We start from the raw sequence: 18,047 nt of genomic DNA on the forward strand, positions 1-18,047 counted from the left end.
CCAGTATAATTACCAACAACTCTCAGCTGAAGCACACCAATGCCACAGGCAGAATAATCCTCTTTCACTCTTCTCAGCAAATTCCGTATCCTCTAACTCAGAAAAGCATTATATAAACCTATATAAATTTAAAAAGCACTAGCCTTAAAGCTTTTGTTTTTAAATACAGACCTTTAAAATAGTTTAGTAAATCCCAGCACTAAGATTCAAAGTTGTTTAATGTCATTTCCTGTACACAAGTGTAAAAGAGAATGAAACAATTGTTACTTCAGATCCGATGCAGCATAAAAAAAACAATAAAGAACACAATAATAATAAAAAACAATCAATATAAATACAAAAGATAACCTTATACACATTGATTGTATGTCCATAAAGTGATGCTAGGCTGTACATAACATGAGTGACAGGAAATAACAAAGTTGTTGGGGAGTTAGTGGGTGAAGCTGTTAATCAGCCTTACTGCACAGGAAAAGTGACTGTTTTTGAGTCTGGTGGTCCTGGCATGGATACTACATAGAAACATAGAAACATAGAAAATAGGTGCAGGAATAGGCCATTCGGCCCTTCGAGCCTGCACCGCCATTTATTATGATCATGGCTGATCATCCAACTCAGAACCCAGCCTTCCCTCCATACCCCCTGACCCCTGTAGCCACAAGGGCCATATCTAACTCCCTCTTAAACATAGCCAATGAACTGGCCTCAACAGTTTGCTGTGGCAGAGAATTCCACAGATTCACCACTCTCTGTGTGAAGAAGTTTTTCCTAATCTCGGTCCTAAAAGGCTTCCCCTCTATCCTCAAACTGTGACCCCTCGTTCTGGACCTCCCCAACATCGGGAACAATCTTCCCGCATCTAGCCTGTCCAATCCCTTTAGGATCTTATACGTTTCAATCAGATCCCCCCTCAATCTTCTAAATTCCAACGAGTACAAGCCCAGTTCATCCAGTCTTTCTTCATATGAAAGACCTGCCATCCCAGGAATCAATCTGGTGAACCTTCTTTGTACTCCCTCTATGGCAAAGATGTCTTTCCTCAGATTAGGGGACCAAAACTGCACACAATACTCCAGGTGTGGTCTCACCAAGGCCTTGTACAACTGCAGTAGTACCTCCCTGCTCCTGTACTCGAATCCTCTCGCTATAAATGCCAGCATACCGTTCGCCTTTTTCACCGCCTGCTGTACCTGCATGCCCACTTTCAATGACTGGTGTATAATGACACCCAGGTCTCGTTGCACCTCCCCTTTTCCTAATCGGCCACCATTCAGATAATAATCTGTTTTCCTATTTTTGCCACCAAAGTGGATAACTTCACATTTATCCACATTAAATTGCATCTGCCATGAGTTTGCCCACTCACTCAACCTATCCAAGTCACCCTGCATCCTCTTAGCATCCTCCTCACAGCTAACACTGCCACCCAGCTTCATGTCATCCGCAAACTTGGAGATGCTGCATTTAATTCCCTCATCCAAGTCATTAATATATATTGTAAACAACTGGGGTCCCAGCACTGAGCCTTGCGGTACCCCACTAGTCACCGCCTGCCATTCTGAAAAGGTCCCGTTTATTCCCACTCTTTGCTTCCTGTCTGCTAACCAATTCTCCACCCACACCAATACCTTACCCCCAATACCGTGTGCTTTAAGTTTGCACACTAATCTCCTGTGTGGGACCTTGTCAAAAGCCTTTTGAAAATCCAAATATACCACATCCACTGGTTCTCCCCTATCCACTCTACTAGTTACATCCTCAAAAAATTCTTTGAGATTCGTCAGACATGATTTTCCTTTCACAAATCCATGCTGACTTTGTCCGATCATTTCACCGCTTTCCAAATGTGCTGTTATCACATCCTTGATAACTGACTCCAGCAGTTTCCCCACCACCGACGTTAGGCTAACCGGCCTATAATTCCCCGGTTTCTCTCTCCCTCCTTTTTTAAAAAGTGGGGTTACATTAGCCACCCTCCAATCCTCAGGAACTAGTCCAGAATCTAACGAGTTTTGAAAAATTATCACTAATGCATCCACTATTTCTTGGGCTACTTCCTTAAGCACTCTGGGATGCAGACCATCTGGCCCTGGGGATTTATCTGCCTTCAATCCCTTCAATTTACCTAACACCACTTCCCTACTAACATGTATTTCACTCAGTTCCTCCATCTCACTGGACCCTCTGTCCCTTACTATTTCTGGAAGATTATTTATGTCCTCCTTAGTGAAGACAGAACCAAAGTAATTATTCAATTGGTCTGCCATGTCCTTGCTCCCCATAATCAATTCACCTGTTTCTGTCTGCAGGGGACCTACATTTGTCTTTATCAGTCTTTTCCTTTTTACATAACCTCCTCCCTGATGGGAGTAGAACAAACAGTCCATGAGAAGTGTAGGTGGTACCCTGCATGATGTTACTGGCCTTTCTCCAGCATCTTTCTGTATACATGCCCTTGATGGCATGTAGACTGCTATCAGTAATGCATTGGGCAGTTTTGACTACCTGTTGTAAAGTCTTCCTGTTTGCTGCATTGCAGTTTCTGTAACAAGTAGTGATGCTGCTGGTCAGGATGCCCTCAACTGCGCATCTATAGAATGATGTGAGTATGGATATGCAAAGTCCAGCTCAGAAAGTAAAGGTGTTGGTGAGCCTTCTTGACTATGGAGGGTGTATTCTGGGACCATGTGAAATTGTGTATGATATGCACTCCCAGGAGTTTGAAACTGCTTGTAGTTTCCACTGCTATGCCGCCAATGTAAAGGAGTGTGTGAGTGGTGCAAGTGCTCCTGAAGTTAATAACCATCTATTTTGTCTTGTTGATATTAAGGAAAAGGTTATTTGAAAGGTGCCAGGCCTCAAACTCTGAAAATGTGCAATTACAGTGCATATTGAATTCATTGACAACCATCACAATATCCTCTAGTTTATTAAAAGGAAACTTCAGCTGAGTCTGACAAACCTAAAAATAAGGTATTGGAATTATCTGATGTAAACATGCACTTTCATTTATCCATTATTAACATTTGTTGTGTATTTAATACTTCAGTAATATCGTACATATATTTAGAATTATTTGTTGTTTACATAATTCATTATGGGTTATGTGTAAAAATATGTAAATAGCATACAGTATGTCATAACATCACCACATCATATGTGTGTGTCAGTACTTAAGTAAAAAAACAAAACTAAATATACACGAGCTATCCCTAGTTCTCTTGTGTTTTTCTTTCCATTACTTTCGGGAGTTTCAAGACATTACAGTGGTGACAAGGAAGTTTTAAACAAACTCGAAATGGGTACCTACCTGTTAAAGTGCAGCAAGATATTCCAGTTAAAAAATAAAAAACAAATAAATAAAATTTGCAACATATGTTCTTCAGAAAGGAAGAGATGGTCATGTTAAAAAAAAGGCAAAAAATGGTCAAAACTCATGGGTTCATAAGCAATGAGTACCAGGTGATAATCATTATAAACTTAAAAAAAAGAGCAGAAATGGCTGACGACATTAGAAAGATAGACACATTGCACAATGGATAATGGCTGACAAAGCAAACATAATAGCAATGAGAAATAAGTGCCAGTTCTACCAAGTATAACAGGTGGGAAAGCACAGTTAGCTTAGAAATTTGACTGCTCCAACCAAAGCAGCTGAAATGAGTTTTGCTGATATTGTAAAAGTAATGCAAGAACACTTAGAATCAGAACCATTTGTAGGTTGCAGAATGCTTTGGGTTTCATAAGCAGAATCAAAAGGAAGGGGAGTCCATTTCAGCATATGTGGCTGAATAGAAGAGATTGTCCCAGCATTGTCAGTTCAGTGATGTGCTTAATGATGCATTGAGCAATCATTTAGTTAGTGGATTCTTACAACAAAGAATTTAAAAATAGCTCCTAACTGAAGTACAACTTACATTTAAAATTGCATGGAAACAGCACAGATGCAACTGAGTTGCAGACAGGAATGAAAGTGACTGGGAACAAAATTGCAATGTCTAAACAGAAACCTGCCTAGCTGAACAAGTTGTGTTACTGTTGTGGCAGGGGCTCATATACACTAGACCAATGCAGGTTTAATGTCAAAAGTTTGCAGAAAATACAACAAAATATGATACGTATAAAGAATATGTGCAACAGACAAAAATAAATGGACTGCACAGGGAAGAGGAAAAGATAAAAAGTCAAGTTGCTGTTTCAAAAGGAGCACTCAGCTGCATGTTATTGTTGAAATATCTGATAATGATGAGAGTGACACAGGACAGATAGCCTTTAGACTTACAGTGTGAAAACTAACAAGAGACAAACAATATGCCTTACACCAGAAGTGAACAAAAAATTAATTAAAATGAAATTGGACATTGGCTCAGATGTTTCTGTCATTCCACAAAATGAGCTTGAACAGCATTTCAAAGATACTAAACAGACACCTGCAGACATCCAACTAAGAATTTATATAGCAGAAAAGATCACCCTTGTGAGAATGACACTGGTAACAGTGAAATACAACAACCAACAAGCCACATTGGGCTTGTATGTGGTAAAAACAGGAGGGCTAGCATTGTGGAGATGTGATTGGCTGATTCAACTACAACTTGATTAGGGATTCAAACACTATTTGCATGCCACATCCCCTGCAACAGAGTCAACTGAAAGTGAATTAAGAAAGGTAGTGGGTGGCTTTGGAAAACTCAAACATATCAAGGGTAAAATAGTGTTAAATGAAAATGCCACACCCAAGCATCACGTAGCCCGGCTGGTCCCTTATACCACCCATGATAAAGTAGCCAGTGAGCTAGATTGCATGGAGATTGAAGGAATTCTTTCCAAGGTTGAGTCCAAAACCAGTGGTCCCAGTAACCAAGAAGAATGGAACTGTCAGGATCTGCAGTGATTTTCAGGTCACCATCAAACCAGTATTGAAAGTAGATCAATATCATCTGCCAAAGTTAGAGGACATTTTTGCAAACCTTTCTGGACAGAAACACTTTAGCAAAGTGCACTTAGATGAGGCCTATCTGCAGATGAAGATGGTAGAAGAGTCCAAAGTGCTTCTTACCATAAACACTCACAAAGGGCTCGATCGCTACAATAGGCTTATTTTTGAAGTCACATCCGCACCTGCACCCTGGCAGAAGGCTATGGATCAGGTGCTTTAAGGCTGCCCGGGCACTCAGTGCTACCTGAATGACATCATTGTTACCAGTAAGGATGACAAGAACATCTCCAAAATCTTGAGACAGTGTTAAATGATTATGATCTCAGAGCACAAAGCAACAAGTGTGAATTCTTTACACCAAGCATCACTTACTGTGGTCTCACTATTGACGCACGCGGAATACACAAGCGTGCTGAGAAAATTCAGGCAGTGGTGGATGCCCCAAGGCCAAAGGAAGTGTCACAGTTATGGTTGTTTTTAGGATTTGTCAATTACTGTTGTTCCTGCCAAACCTGGCTACTGTGCTCCGCCCTTTGAACTTATTACTACAGATCGGGAAGAAATGGCAATGGACAAAGCAGTGCAAGGTGGCTTTCAAAAAGATAAAAGAAATGGGGATGCCAGGCACTGTACTCACATATTTGATCCACATCATCCAGTGAAGCTTGCCTGTAACACCTCACCTTATGGTACAGGTGCACTCATGTCACATTATCAGTTATGGAAGTGCATGCCCCATAGTCTTTGCATCATGTTCCCTTACTGCTGCAGAAAAAAAATTATGCACCAATTCTTAGAGAGATCTTGAGTCTGGTTTGGGGTGTAAAATGTTTTGACCAATATTTGTATGGGAGAGAGTTTACCCTCATTACTGATCATCAACCACCAGTGTCTATTTTCAATCCATAGAAGAGTATTCCACCATCAACAGCAACACAAGTGTAAAGATTGCTCTTGTTTCTTGGAGAATACAATTATAAGACTGAATCCAAGACAATGACAAATCCCAAAAATGCTGATGGATTGTTCCATTTACCCTTGGAAAAGGAAACGCCTGAAAAATTTACAAAAGAGGACTCTCCTCTGGACGTATTCTCCTTAATGCAAATTGAACGTCTCCCTACTATGGCAGAGATAATCAAAAGGGAAACAATAAAATACCCCATGTTCTCTCAAGTCTACATGGCCACCAAAATGGCTGAAATATGCAGCAGAAATCCCAGTTCCCCCATTTTTACCAGCACCAGAATGAAGTTGCTCTTGATGGAGGTTGCCTTATGTGGGGATTGAGAATTGTTGCATCCATTCAAGCTGAGAGCTAAAGTGTTGAAGGAGCTATATGCCGGTCATCTAATTGTAGTCAAAATGAAAGCATTAGCTTGAAGCTTTGTCTGGTGGCCTGGGATAGATCGACAGATCGAACAGCTTCGCATTCATTGTTTGGGATGCCAACATGTCCAGAAGAAAGGTGTCCAGAGCTGACAGAGTAACTTCCTGCAGTCCCAGGGTCAACTCCTACAAGCACCATGGAAGAGACCCCAGAACCTGAGATTGTTTCACAGCCACACATCTCCCCTGCCAAGCAGAGTAAATCCCTTGTCAGAAAACAAGTTAACCCGTGAGAGTTAGAAATCATCTACAGTGAATAAACCTTCAGGCCTGAATGGGACAGCTTAAAAATTACAATGCTGTGGGTGTACATATAATGGTTGTATTATATAGTATACAGTGTTGAGATATATTCTATAATGAGTTGGAGTTTATACCTAAGAAGTGAGGAATGTTGTGTATTTAATAGCTCAGTAATATTTGAGTAATATTGTAAATATCTTGAAAGTAGATTATGCGTTATATATAAAAGTACATGAATGGCATACGTCATTATGACACTGCATCACATCTCTGCGTCATTACTAAAGTAAAGAAACAAAACTAAGCATACACGAGTTATCCCCAGCTCTCTTGTGTTTTTCTTTCAATTAGTTTTTGGAGTTACAAACCATAAAAATATTGATTAGCCTTTACCAATGAAGTTACTTTTAAAATATTATTAGTTTAGAACAACCCAACTACCCTAATATAACTCTAAAGCTTGAAAGTAGAACACCAATCCAGCACACATTCCACTTACTACCAAAATGAATCTAGTTCATCACTCCCAAAATGCTCCAGCAAAAGTTTACTGATTATCCTGATTTTTATTTTACATGCGGACTTTAAACTTTCATATTTACTGTTAAAAGGTAAAATACACATTAATTTAAGAAATTGGATTGTTTGAAACATAATCGTTTCTCTATAGAATTGATCCAAGTTATCTGCAAAAATAGTTGGGTGTATAAAGGGAGGATGGGAGGATAACTACTGGGTCCTTGTGGAGGACTTCGTCAAATGGTACGAGCTGAATCATCGGATGCTCAACATTATTAAGACAAAGGAGATGGTGATGAACTTTAGGAAGACTAAACTTGCATTGCTCCCTGTTACTATTGATGGTGAAAACGTGGATGTGGTGAGGAACAAGTACCTGGACGACAGACTTGAGTGGAGGAGCAACACAGAGGCTATGTACAAGAAGGAGCAGAATCCCCTCTACTTCCTCAGGAGACTGAGGTCCTTTGGAGTATGCAGGCCTCTCCTTCACATGTTCTACAAGTTTGTAGTACAATCTTCTATGCTGTGGTGTGCTGGGGCAGTGGCATCAACACAGGTGATGCCAACAACCTCAGTCAACTGATAATAAAGGCTGGCTCCATTATAGGAGTCAAACTGGACACACTGGAGGCTGTGGTAGAACAAAGGACCCTATGGAAAATCTTGGCAGTTCTGGAAAATGTTCCTCACCCTCTACATACCACCCTGGCTGAACAGAGGATCACTTTTACTGATAGACTAAGACAACTGTGGTGCTCCAATGAACGCTATACGAGGTCATTCTTACCCTTGGCCATTAGGCTCTATAATGAGTCAACCCATAGCTGTGGAAGTGATGACCCCTCACAACTTTGAATGTGACTGTGACAATGTAATTTCCTTTGGGATCAATAATCTATCTATCGAAGATGCAAAAATGAGACAACAGTTTCACCAGTGGCTGAAGGATGTAAAGACAATATGACACGTTTACACTGACAACTTCACAATAAATGTGGACATACGTACATATTTGCATTTTTAAAGTGTTGCAACAGCACGATCAGACAAATTATTCTGTAAACAGCACTTATGGATAGAAAGAAAATATCTCATTAAGTATTTTGCTAATGTAAATACATTATTTTTTTGTTATTTTCATTTTTGGTTTTGGTTCACTAGTATCCAATATGCATTAATTTCTGTGAGAGAAGCTTAGGAACTCAGACAAGTATTATCACAATGCTTCATTTTTTTCAGATTAAAAATTCTAATTACATAAGATAATTAAATTCTGGTTACTATATACACCAATTTATCCACAGCACAAGGAAGAGAAAAATCAGAGGAATTGAAATCACCTTTTGAGAAAGAAGATTAGTTAACTTAAAAGACTGCCAGGAAAGTGAATGTTTTGCAGATTCTGGAAGTGGAATATCATTAGCTAGTCTCGGGTTGTCAGGTTTGAAATAAAGCTTCCCTTCCTTCGCCATTCCCTCTTCTTCTATTTCCCACTCTGGCTTCTTACCTCTTCTCAATCATCTCCCTCTGGTTCTCTCCTCCTTCCCTTTCTCCTATGGTCCACTCTCCTCTCCTATCAGATTTCTTCCTCTGTAGCCCTTCAACTTTCCCACCCACCAGGCTTCATCTATCACCTTCTAGCTATTCTTTTCCCCTCCCCTTACCTTTTTTATTCTGGCAACTTCCCCCTTCCTTTCCAGTTCCGAACAAGGATCTTGATCCGAAATGTCAACTGTTTATTAATTTCTATAGGTGCAGCCTGATCTGCTGAGTTCCTCCAGCATTTCGTGTGTGTTGCTTCCAAAAGCAATGTCTTCTACACAAATTCATATTATTCAATGAAAATTCTTAAAATATGAAAAATTCCATGTTAAGGACAAGTGGTTGTAGTTATATCAAAATTTCAAAATCATTACAATTGGTTATGAAGAAAAGTGGAAAATGGAAATGGAGAAATTCATACAATATTACCAATTTGAAACAATGAGGTGGATAAATCCCTGGGGCGATGAGATGTTTCACAGACTAATATGCGACAGGAAAGGCAGAGATTGCAAAAGCCCATAGGTGGGAGGTCAGATGACTGGTAGAGAAGACAGCTGATACCTTTATGCAAGGAGGGTTACATGGATGATCATAAGCCACTGATTCAGACATTGGTGATAAGGAAATAATTGGTTCTGAGGGATGGTTTATATGGACACTTGGAAAGGCAGCGGTTAATCAGAGATGTTTGGCACTATCCTATGGCTGATCCTATCTTCCTCATATAATGTAGAGCATCATGACCTCAGTAGACTTCTGTAAGGCCTTTGATAAGGTCCTACATGGAAGACTGGTTCAAGAGGTCAGACTTGGCAACTTGGACCCAATGTTGGCTCAGTAATGGAGGTTGATGCTGCTTTGTGATTGGAAGTCTGTGACCAGTTGTGTACCTTTGCTAACAATTTTGATATGCATATAGAAGGTATGGTTATGAACTTTGCAGATGACACAAAAATTTGTGGTGTTATTGATAGTGATGAAGGCAGTTGTAGGCTAAGATATTGATTAGTTGGTAAGATATGCAGAGCAAAAAGGGAGTTTAATCCAGAGAACCAAGAGGTGATAGACTTCCAAAGATTTAAAACACAAGGGAAATTCTCATGCCAGTGCAAAATGAATGACACTTTACCTTAAACTATGCCACCTTAGTTCTAGATCCTTCAGCTATAAGGAAGAGCATCTTAACCACCTGTCCTGTCCATTCTTGTCGGAACACTGTACCTATTATTCTTCTAAACTCTGGTAAGAAAAGGCCAATTCTACTCTATCATCCCAGGAATTAATCTAGTGAATCTACGCTGGACTGACTTTAAGGTATATATATTCTTTTTTTTGGTATGGAGTACATATTCACCGCGCCACCCCCCCCCCCCCCCACAAGAGCACATGAAATCTACGATAACATTTACTTGCTCCAGGTGAAAATCCTAGACAATTTCCACATTAAACATTAACAAGTAAAGTCTTGATCTAGAGAGTCTTCCAACCAGCATGAAAAATCCTCTTCAAATGCAGTGATGTGTGTTAATTTAAAGCAATCCATAAAAGTTAATGCTTTAAATCATACTCACAATCCTCATCCAAGGCCTTCTCACTGTTGATAGACAAAAGTGACATAGCTTTGTCACCGCTAATGTATTTGTTAATCTATACTTTAATTACTCTCAGCACAGCCTTTGTTTTAATTAGGCTTTTAAAATCCTTTATCTTTATCACCATCTTCTTGAGCAATCGCCCAGGATAAAAGGTCACCTGCCAGCACTCTGAGTTAATGATGGAGAGCTGCACATAAAGCAGGGGGTTCCTGGTGGGAAAGGGGGTGGGAGTGATGGGTAGTTTGAAAATTGATGCACCCCTTCCACTATTTACTTCTAAGAGCTACCAAAATATACGCTTGAGATCTCAGTGCCATCCTGATGCACCTTCTTGACTTTGTGCCAGGACACTCATATGTTGATGGTGATGTTGCATTTTCTCATGGAGGCTTTGAGAATATGCTTAAATCTTTTCCTCTGTTTATTGGTAATTTGTTGTAACAAGCTCCGAGTGTGGCCTTGACACATGAATGATATGGCCTGACCAAATGAAGCAACTGAGTGTACTTAGGGCATTGTTGCTCTTGATGCTGCCTTCTGAGAGAATGTTGACATTGGTTTGCTTATGGATTTAGAGAAATCTACAGGTACAGGCTAGTGCTACACCTTTGGTGCCTTGAAGTAACAGTGCAGACCGTCTAAATCTTTGAAGCAAATAACAGGGCAGAGATCAGCTTCTCAGTAGACTAAGAGGTTTATGAGAGGTTGCAGGCCCTCATCTATAAACATCCTTCTTCAGTTTTCTTCAGCTGCACAAAGACTGTGCTGAGACACAGAAGATGAGAAGCTCCTCATCAATTTCTGCCTTTGCTAAGAGGATTCTCTAATAACTATACCCATCATATACAGTACATGTGCTAAGCTTGGGGTGACCTTGCTTCTGGAGTGGAGGACACATAGTTTCAACATTTTCTGATTTGTCCCTTAAGAGAGCTGCACTTCAATAGGAACCTTATTAGCAGTGAGGAGCAGCACTGCAGTGAGAAAGATTTTAAAAGAGCGTTGGGCAATGTCAGTATTATTTGATACTGGTCTTCACTGAGGTTGGCTCTTTTATGCACACTGATTAAAACCATGGCTTATGTGCCAACTGAAAGCAGACAAAGCCTGTGCAATTGGATCCTGGATTTTTTCATCTGGAGACCCCAGTCAGTTCGAAATCTCCTCCACAATCACCATCAGCACACGAGCACCGCAGGGATGTGTACTTAGCCCCATGCTCTGCTTGCTTTACACCTATGACTGTGTGGCTAAGTAGAGCTCCAAAGCTATATACAAGTTTGCTGGTGACACCTCTTTTATGGGTTGTATAAAGCTGGTGATGAATCAGCATACAGGAGGGAGATTGAAAACTTGGCTAGGTGATGTAATAACAAACAACAGAAATTCTGCAGATGCTGGAAATTCAAGCAACACACATCAAAGTTGCTGGTGAACGCAGCAGGCCAGGCAGCATCTGTAGGAAGAGGTGCAGTCGACGTTTCAGGCCGAGACCCTTCGTCAGGACTAACTGAAGGAAGAGTGAGTAAGGGATTTCCCCTACTCGCTCTTCCTTCAGTTAGTCCTGACGAAGGGTCTCGGCCTGAAACGTCGACTGCACCTCTTCCTACAGATGCTGCCTGGCCTGCTGCGTTCACCAGCAACTTTGATGTGTGTTGATGTAATAACAACCGCTCACTCAATGTCAATAAGGAACTGATCATAGACTTCAGCAGAGGGAAACCAGAGGTCCACGAGCCAGTAATCATTGGAAGATCTGAGGTGGAGGTCAGTAACTTTAAATTCATGGGTATCACTATCTCAGAAGAACTGTCCCAGACCCATCATATAAATATTATTGCGAAGAAAGCACGACAGCACCTCTACTTTCTCAGGAGTCTGCATAAGTTTGGCATGTCATTGAAAACCTTGGCAAACTTCTATAGATCTGTGGTGGACAGTGTGCTGATTGGTATGGTATGGAACAGAATCTGAATCAGAATCAGGTTTATTATCACCGGCATGTGTCATGAAACTTGTTAGCTTAGCAGCAGCAGTTCAATGCAACACATAACATAGAAAAAAAAACACAAAATAAAATAATAATAGTAAATAAGTAAATCAATTACAGTATACATATATTGAATAGATTAAAAATTGTGCAAAGAACAGAAATAATAGATATTTAAAAAGTGAGGCAGTGTCCAAGGGTTCAATGTCCATTTAGGAATTGGATGGCAGAGGGGAAGGAGCTGTTCCTGAATCACTGAGTGTGTGCCTTCAGGCTTCTGTACCTCCTACCTGATGGTAACAGTGAGAAAAGGGCATGCCCTGGGTGCTGGAAGAATGGTGTGTTTTTGAAGATGTGCGGTGTTTTGCTTAAGCCAAACATAAGCATTTAGTCTGATGGCCAAAAAGTTCAATTTTGGTTTCATCAGACCATAGAACCTTCTTCCAGCTGACTTCAGTGTCTCCCACCTGCCTTCTGGCAAATTCTAGGTAAGTTTCATGTGAGTTTTTGTGCCAACAGTGGCTTTCTCTTTGCCACTTTCCCATAGAGCTGCAACTGGTGAAGCACCCAGGCAACAGTTGTTGTATGTGCAGTCTCTCCCATCTCAGCCACTGAAGGTTGTAACTCCTCCAGGGCTGTCATAGGTCTTTTGGTGACCTCCCTCAGTAGTCCCCTTCTTACACGGTCACTCAGTTTTGGAGGATGGCCTGCTCCAGGCAGATTTACAGCTGTGCCATATTCTTTACGTTTCTTGATGATTGACTTAACTCTACTCCAAGGGATATTCAGTGACTTGGAAATTTTCTTGTATCCATCTGCTGATTTCTGCTTTTCAATAACCTTTTCATGGAGTTGCGTGGAGTGTTCTTTTGTCTTCATGGTGTAGTTTTTACTGGGATACTGACTCACCAGCAGTTGGACCTTCCAGCTACAGGTGTAATTTTACTATAAATTAATTGAAACACTTTGACTGCACACACGTGATCTCCATTTAACTGACTATGTGACTTCTAAAACCAATTGACTGCACCAGTGATGATTAGGTATGTCATATTAAAGGGGGTGAATACTTATGCAATCAATTATTTTGAGTTTTATATTTGTAACTAATTTAGATCATTTTGGAGAGATCTGTTTTCACTTTGACACAAAAGAGTCTTTTTCTGTTGATCAGTGTCAAAAAAAAAGCCAAAATAGATCCACTGTGATTCAATGTTGTAAAACAATAAAATATGAAAACTTCCAACAGGGTTGAACACTTTTTATAGGCACTGTACATGAAACATTGCAGCGTCTATCATCAAAGATCCTCACCACTCAGGCCATGTTCTTTTCTCTCACTGCTGCCATCAGGTAGAAGGTATAAGCACCTCGGGACTCACACCACCAGGTTCAAGAACAGTTTCTACCCCTTAACCATAAGGCTCTTGAACAAAAGCGGATAACTACACTCATTTAAGAACTCTGTTATATTGTTATTTCATGTTCATTATTTATTGCTATTTATTTATATCTGCATTTGCACAATTTGTTTACAGTTTTTAGTTACTGTTCTATAGATTTGCTAAGTATGCACGCAGTAAAAGAATCTTAGGGTTGTAAGTGGTGTTATGTATGTACACTGATAATAAATTTTACTTTGAACTTTGAACAAAGCAGAGACAAATTTCTGTGGGCAGTGAAATTTAAGGAAGAAGATCTACAGTCTCTCTATATTGATGAAGTTAAAGGCTTTTTGAGATTGAGAAAGGTCAGGTAAATTGGTTGTTGCTGCACCTGCATTTCATTTAGAATTGTCTTGCAGTAAAGATCATGCCCACAGATTTCTAGGTGAACAGCATCCATGGAGAGGGACTAAGCACACAGCCTTAAGGTGCACCTATGTTGATAATCAGCAAGGAGGAAACGTTACCACGCTCACTGATTGAGGTCTGACAATTAGGAAGTAGGGTACCAGTTGCAGAGAGAGGTACAGAGGCTCAGTTCCTGAAGCTTGAAGGTAAAATTGGGTGGGATGATTGTGTTAAATGCTGAGCTGTAGTCGATGAACAACAACCTGATATACGAGTTTCTGTTGTCCAGGTGGCCCAGAGCAGAGTGAAGAACCAGAGAAATCGCACCTGCTGCTTACCTACTGTGGAGAAGGCAAATTGGAGTGAATCTCAGTCACCTCTAAGGCAGGGGTTGATGCATGCCACAACCAACCTCTCAAAGCACTTCATTACAGTTGATGTTAATGCCACCAGACAGTATTTACTGAGATAGGTCTCAGACAGATTTTTTTGCTCTCTCTTTGCACAACTTATTTAATCTATTTTTTATATATAAATACATATATTTCTTACTGTAATTTATAGTTTTTTATGTATTGCACTGTACTGCTGCCACATACTGTATGCTAGTGATACTAAACTTGATTCTAATTCCGATTGCTCTCCTCAGTGCTGTAAGTCAAGTACACTAAGCAGGTGGGAACCTCAGACTGCAGAAGCAAGAGGTTGAATACTGCCACCAGTTGGTCCACACATCTTTAATACTTGGCCAAGTATGCCATCTGGACCAGATTCCTTTCGTGCATTCATACCTTTAAAGGATGTCACGGGTCGTCCTCAGAGACTGAAATTACACGGTCATCTGGTGATGTGGGGACTCGTGGGTGTTGGAGGCAACTGAAAAGGACCTATCAAAGACTTCTGTTGAGGAAAAAAAAACTGAGAGGCCATGCTCCAATGTGTTTCCCTTCTTGCAAATGGTCATGATAACACAGTAAGTGAGGTACCCAGCATATTCATCTCTTTCCAGATGTGAGCGATGAAGTTGTGGGTTTGTAAACTAAGTTCTCCCCTGTCAAGTTTTAGCTGGGATAACATCTGCCCACAAAGCCTGGATATTCTTTGGTTAGTACATGGCATTTTCAGCTTTTTATCAGTAAGGAGTGGTGGTATATTGCTAAGTCATGGCATCCAAAGGTTTTCAGCATTGTTTTGCTACAAAGGTAAGTTGGTCAGTGTTGCAGCTCAGGAACCTGTCTTGGCTACCTAGAGATTAAATTATATGCTCTACAATGAAAAAAAAACTTCCAATATGTTTCAGTTCAAAGCTATCTTTTAAATTAAGATTATTTTTAAAACGATATTTTATATATTCAGAACCCCTACCTGGCAAATGGTTTTGCCAAGTAAAACAATTACAGTGGATTCTAGTTAACTGGGACGCATCAGAACCAGGACGTTTTGGCTCCATTAAGTGGCTGCCCCAATTAGCCAAAGTTTCATGGAAATAGTTAAAGAGGTATAAAAAAAGACAAAATGAGTAAAAAAATGTACTTAAAAGAAATACAGAACAAATTAGAAAACTACCAATACTAATGCAGTGTTAAAAAAACTGTGTATTAGTCCCTAATACTTATCAACGGAGGAATTCATCTCTATTGTGTTCTTTTGACTGTAAATGCACAAAATCAATGCAGACAACTAATACAGATGTAGCCCCCCGGTAAGCCTAAGGCTTGCTCAACTCGCCTTCGGCCTCGCCAAACTGGGTAATCAAGTTTGTATGGATGCTGTGTGATATACCCCACCCCGCCAAATAACAGACAATACACCATATGCGATTAAATAATTACACTTTATAGACCTTACTGGAACTATGTAACTAATAGAGATAAAATATAAAAGGAAAGTAAAAGGCACCAAGCTTATCAAAGTTCAACCACTTCGTGCACAACAGTTGGAACCATTCGATCCCCTCCGACCTCCTCGACCCGCCGTCTGGGACCAACCATGGTGGTCGACCAGACACTTCACACGAGTCTGTCTTCGTCTCCTCTCCTTGCCGAAGACCCTGGGCCTCAGACTCCCACTCGGGATCTGTACCGCCGCCCAGGGTCACAGCATCGTGTCTCCTCTCTCTATCCCCACCGCGCCTTCTCCCTCAAAGCCCGTGAAACAATAGCTTACAGCAGCGGTCCCCAACAACCAGGCCGCGGACCGGTACCGGGCTGCAAAGCATATGCTACCAGGCCGCGAGGAAACAATATGATTTGGCGATATGAGTCAGCTGCACCTTCCCTCATTCCCTGTCACGCCCTGTTGAGCTTGAACGCACGCGAGGTCATTACCCGCACGTCATCCATGTCAGCGCGGGAAGGAGATCAATGCCTCGAGCTTGCAGATGACGGTGCGCTGAAAAGTATGTTTGACATAACATTTCTGCCGGCATTCTGGATCAAAGTCAAGGCTGAATATCCTGAGATAGCCATGAAAGCACTGAAAACTTTGCTTCCACTTCCAACATCATATCGCTGCGAAGTGGGCTTTTCTGTAATGAATGGAACGACAATTAAATTGCGGAATAGACTGGACATAAAGAACTCCCTTCGAGTATCACTGTATCCCATCACCCCCCGACAGGACCGTGTTGTTGCAGGAAAACAAGCCCAGGGCTCCCACTGATTCAGCGATATTGGTGTGTTGCAATGATTTCATATGTTCATACGGGGAAAATATGTGCTGTGTGTTTAATATCCAAACTTAAAATGCTATTGGCTTACTTATATAACCATATAACAATTACAGCATGGAAACAGGCGATCTCGGCCTTTCCAGTCCATGCCAAACGCCACTCTCACCTAGTCCCACCGACCTGCACTCAGCCCATAACCCTCCATTCCTTTCCTGTCCATATACCTATCCAATTTTTCTTTAAATGATAACATCAAACCTGATTCTGCCACTTCTACTGGAAGTTCGTTCAACACTTACCTCAAGCTCCCCTGCCCTCCCCTGATAATTGACTTATCACTATATTCATGCAAGGAAAATATGTGCTGTGTGTTTAATATTAAATTTGTTAGATAAACCCTTTTAGAAACCAAATTGAGCCACTTATCACCTATACTCTGGTCGTGATTAACACCACCCCGCCCCTGAACAGAATTGCCGAAAACAATTCGCAGGGAAAAAAAAAATCCATCGGTACGTACACACATGCGTACTGGTGCCTGCGCAAGGTTTCATGGTCATTGTAGTCTTTCTCTGGGTAAACACAACGTATTTGACTGCTATTCTTGTCCGTTGGCAACCCTACCCCCGCCCCCACCGGGTCGGCCGGTCTGCAAGAATATTGTCAATATTAAACCGGTCCGCAGTGCAAAAAAGGTTGGGGACCCCTGGCTTACAGACACACAAGAAAGAATAACATCTATCCCAATTGGTTAGCAAATGAATACAATTCTCTTTATAACCCAAACAAGCTGCGCGAGAGAGAGAAGCACTTTCTCAGCAGTTAACATAACAAAGAAGCCATTTTTATTAGCCTAAACAGTAACATAAAAGAAGAAACTCCTTACATAGATAATGAACTGCCTTCATACAATGCTGTCGACAATTGCACCCTCCAAATCTTCATTTTCATTGTAACATTCAAGATGATTGTTGATACTTGCAAATTCTCTATAGGTTCTAATTTGTTGAAGTAATGAAATCACACTCCTGGCCATTTCTGGCATCGCCAAGCCTGAATGCTTGAAACCACAGTGAGGAAATCAGTTCCAAATTACATGACTGCTTGTTTCTCACCAACTATCAGTGACAAAATTCTCTGCTTTTTAAACACAAACACACGCAACTGAAGCAAATTACTCAAAGTACAATGTTGTGTCTAATCCCACACAAGTACGCACAACTGACACTAGATAGAAACTAGCAACAGTCTCCTGCCCCAATTAAGCAGAATTGTGTCCCAAATAAACGAAGGGAATCAAGGGTACTTTCTCAATTAGTTTTTGTTCACCCTCTTTTCTTGATCCTTCAATGGTGGAAAT

At 40.8% G+C, this 18,047-nt stretch overlaps 1 protein-coding gene across 1 annotated transcript in view; it reads right to left on the minus strand.

Moving 5' to 3' along the window:
• The window catches only part of stx17 (syntaxin 17), a 100,292-nt gene that overhangs the window by 22,697 nt on the left and 59,548 nt on the right, over positions 1-18,047 (minus strand). The window lies entirely within an intron of this gene.

Source organism: Mobula hypostoma, chromosome 3 (assembly GCF_963921235.1).
Source record: "Mobula hypostoma chromosome 3, sMobHyp1.1, whole genome shotgun sequence".
Classification (NCBI taxonomy): domain Eukaryota; kingdom Metazoa; phylum Chordata; class Chondrichthyes; order Myliobatiformes; family Myliobatidae; genus Mobula; species Mobula hypostoma.